This window comes from Anarhichas minor, unplaced genomic scaffold (genome assembly GCF_050575085.1).
Source record: "Anarhichas minor isolate MPS153535 unplaced genomic scaffold, ASM5057508v1 ptg000062l, whole genome shotgun sequence".
NCBI lineage: Eukaryota > Metazoa > Chordata > Actinopteri > Perciformes > Anarhichadidae > Anarhichas > Anarhichas minor.
The window spans coordinates 2,272,541-2,277,075 of NW_027466508.1; positions in this window are offsets into that span (position 1 = coordinate 2,272,541).

A 4,535-nucleotide genomic window follows, 5' to 3' on the forward strand; every position below is an offset into this window, starting at 1 on the left:
AATCACTCTGAGAGAGATGGCCCAGTGTTTGACTTTGTGATATACTCCCTAGCAGAGCTCCTCTGATGGAAAAACATTACTGATGGGAAACTAAAATGAGATTCCTGAGAGCGGGGGCAGGAATTAGGGCTGACCTGAATGGGTCTGGGGGTAACATGGAGGCTATCACATTAACCTGACAGGGGCTCCTTTAATAGGGTCCAGGGCTTAAACTGATATATCAATTTCCCTCCATGTGGACGACTTCAAAGGCCAGAGCTCATTCTCGCCGCTTGTGTTGGCCCCCCATCAATCTCTGGCTGCTGTGGGCATCATCACCTCCAGCCTGAGACAAGCCAGGATAAAGATCAGCTCTGCAGGCTCCGGCCAATCAGCAGCACTGTCTTAACTGTCCACTCGTGGTCAGAGAAAAGATTGCATCTTTGTGAGTTTTAAGTTACTTTTCTTCCAGTGGCCAGTGTTGGAAAATCACAAAGCAACAAAGTAAATTGGTTTCAACATGCAGGTCAATCAAACACAACACTATTCAGTTTCAGTATCACAGAATGATTGTAATTATAATCACGCCTGACAAACATTTCTCCATCTGTGTGCGCTAACGTCACAATAATTACCCTTGTCACACTAAATGTGTAATTTAGCAACACAAATCACGGCATTTACCTCTGCTGACAGCTACAATGATAAAGATTCAGTAAAAGCGTGGCACAGCACCTTCCAGTTCATCCCCACTGTTTGTATAGAAAGATTTTTTTTTTCCAACAACAGAGACACAAGAAACTCCTTTCTTTTCGCTGAACTCTCTGTTCTCTGAAATCATATCAAAAAGCCTCTCTCGCAGTGCAAGCCCTCAAGGGTTCTGATGTCACTTCCACTGTAACACTTCGCTGATGACTGACATATGCTTCACATGAGCTGGAAGAGACAGAAAAAAAACATACACACTACACACACCCTTTTTGTTTTAGACGACATTTCCGACTTTACGCTAACTTGTTTTGTCAAAACAATTCCCGAAGAAATTAAACGACAGATTACTCAAGTCAAACCTGAAACCTAGATCTGCCACAACAAACCTAATCCAGTTTGAGCAGCCCCTGTGTTGTGGTGTCCTCGGAGTGTGTGTGTTTCTCTTGTAACATAGCTTGGGTTTCAGGAGGTTTTAGGCCTGGAGTCAGTCATCAACCTGGGGGGGTGCAATGGCACAAAAACAAGGGCTCTGATAGCGCTGATAATGGCCATGCGTTAACCCTTTTGAAAGACTTTCTCCGAGTATAAACAGTGTAGAAAAGTCTAGAGGAACTGACCCTTTGTTAAGCCCCGCTGCCACTCCGTCAAGCTGTCGGAGGTACGATGGAGCCCACACTGTCACTAACTGCACTCCCAGCATAAATATTATCAAATCCAAAGCACACGGAGGGGTCTACAATATGCGCTTGAATGATGACTGAGTCAGCAGTGAAAACAGGTTAAAAAGAAAAAGATAGAAGCTGAAGCCTATCACAGTGAAAAGGTGAACCACCACATAAACCTGGCGAACAAGACAGACGACAATGAAATTAAGGAATTCATTATACATTTAGTAGCCAGCGTAGCATAGAAGTGCTAATGCTAGTTAATTATGTAGTTAACGTACTCTGCTAATGTTAGCTCCATGAGCTTTTTACTTAGAAACGTAACGTTTTAGAAACATATATCTCCTTCCAATCTTTCCAGGTAACGAGTATCATCATTACACAACGTTGGACCATCAAAATCCATAAAACCAGCCTGAAAATTGAGAAAATCTGAACCAATTGCATGAGAGTCTATGGAGCAGAGCTGGTTAGTTTTCGGGCCCAAGTCAGAGCTGGCTGCTATGCTATGATTGGCCAGTCTGCAATCGAGGACAGGACATAGAGAAGGGTCAATGACTAGAGTGATGTGACTGATTTGAGAACAATGTGTGTAGCACGCAGGTGGAAAAATCTAAATAAACATTCAATATTAAGGTTTTTCTCAATTACGCTGCTCAAGGAGAGCACTCCTTCACTAGAAAAAAAAAAACGACTCATCTCTGAGGTATTAGAGTGTAAGAACACACTCAAAAGGGGAGCCCTACATGTGAAGGAGCAGAATTAGGTGCGATTAGAAGAGATGGGGGGGAAAAAGTCCATATTTGTCAGAGAGCTCCTTTCAGCTTTCACCTCCTGATCAGAGGCATCATTTAGACAAAGAACAAAAGACGGCAAATATTTTGGGAAGGCGAGAAAAAGGGGTCTGTTTAGTGAGTTGCAAGAGTGAAACTGAGCGGGGCGGTGCGCCAAAAGAGCCCGTTGGTGTGGGCTACAGTTTGCAGTGCGTAGCAGCCGAGATCTATGAATACAGATCAGGGGAGATGTGAGGGAATTTTACAGCAGGTATTGTCTGTCACTCACCCCGTCTGTCTGTGTGATCACTGCCTCCACGGCGGCTGTTTCATCTTCCACTCTCTCTCACACACTCGTACTCACACACACACACACACACACACACACACACACATGCATACACTCCTCCCCCAGCGATACCAAAGGAGACCTGGTGCTGGGGTGTGCCCTTGCCAAAAAGTGACAGGTGTTCCAATAGGAAATCCAAAAATCAAAGGGCCATTATTCCTATTCTACGTTATGATACCCTGCTTATGTCTGGCTTTGTATAAGTTACTGACATCTGGATTTGACTGAGAATACAGCAACAAACATAATGTAGAGTGTGAAATAAAATTTTGCCATGACACGAAAATTCAAACACGTCCAGGTTTCTTTTTCTTTATATATACACAGCTTCGAAAAGTGTGTTTTATTTGCCATACTTAGATTTGTGTTCTTGTTCTCACAATGGGGAGAAATAGTTTGCCAGTTGTGTGTCTGCATGGCCTGGAGCCCTTTAACACACACTGTGAATTATGCCTGCAGTGAACATAAACACAGATTTTACAGCAAAACACAGTGTTGTATATACACACCGACTTGAATCACTAGCTCCTTCTCTCATTTAACAGCATCACTGCTGAGCCGAGCCATGCTCCATCTCTGCAGCACACCATGCACTGTCTCCGTGAAAGAGAAAATGTGGATAAAGATGGCCGATCGACATTAAAAGTGAAACGATGAACAAAGGCGGTGGACTCCTCGCCAGCAGTCCCAACACAGTCAATCTGCCTGAGCAAGTGTTTGCTCTTTGCATAGGAGTGTCAGTGTTGATTTCTAGCATCAGGAGAGCAAGACGCACATAAAGCTGCCCCAACTGTTCAATCACTGTGCTCTGCAAATGCGAGCGGGCCTGCAGTCTCAATCAGCTAAGTGTAGCAGGCAGCTGCTGTGTGGCGGATGGAGTGTGTCGTTAATTCTGTAAATATAGCTTCCCTCATGTGTCTGAGAATCACCCACTCAGGCCACATTTAGGCCAGATGAGCAACAGCTTCGCCAGCGTCTGGTAAACTGGGCGAAACGGTGAATGACTCAACAGAGCAGGGAGGAAATTTAAATGTTCCTTTTGAGAAATCTAATTTTTCCTTTGAAAAGACCCAGGACAAGGTTGCCAACCTCACAACAAGGTTTTCAAATGTAAGGGAAAATGAAGCAGCATTTCAAACAAATAGATGTCATTGTTGTCTGTTCATGTTGCAAGTTGTAACTCATTTCATCCCAAACAGAACAACGAGAATAAATATATGCTGTGCTGTTTCCGGGGCAGCACTGCATTCAAAGTGATGGTTTAGCACTTGTATTGTTCTTTAAAGTTGAAGCAGAGAGGCAACAACATTCTGGCTTTTCCTTTGTGGGCTATCAATAATCTTTTTCTGACACATTATTTGCTGGGCCGAAGGAAAATAGGGAGTAGCACGGTCAGTGGTTTACCACAAAGACTTCTGGGAGCTGGCGAGGGCAGTGTGCGTGGGCGATACATCCACCCTGGGACGCTGCCAGGATGTCTTTTTGACCAGGCTGCTGGAGCGCTAAGGGCCAACAACCGAGCTGCACACAGTCTCTGGGAAAAACACACAGAGCAATTAGATGACATGACAGTCATGAAGATGAGGGTTTTTTGGCAGATCAAGCTCAGTTTTATTCACAACTGAGTTAAGTACAATTTTGTGTGATTTAGCAGCTTGCTGCTACATTTTTGTGAAATAATTGTACCACGTTCTACATAAAAGCTTAACACCACTTAAAAAAAAAATATATATATATATTTTTATAACCTTCACTATTATTTTATTGTCCATTACTCCCCATTGTTGCTATTTGTCCCTGAATGGCCGTTTTGCTGGTGTGAAGAGTTCTCCACACATATTCCCTCTGAATTCAGCACAGCTAAGGCATTTGGGGAAATTAAATAACCTGAGGATTGAGCTACTTTAGGAAGCCCAATTAACACATTTGCCTCTAGAGGAAAATATCGCCTGAAATTGAATGGACGGTAATTTTACGCATGGATTTTTCCATTCTAACTCTCAGAGCCTTCAATAATCCGGAGAATTTGTTTTGACAGAACAAGGGGTTTTAACGTTC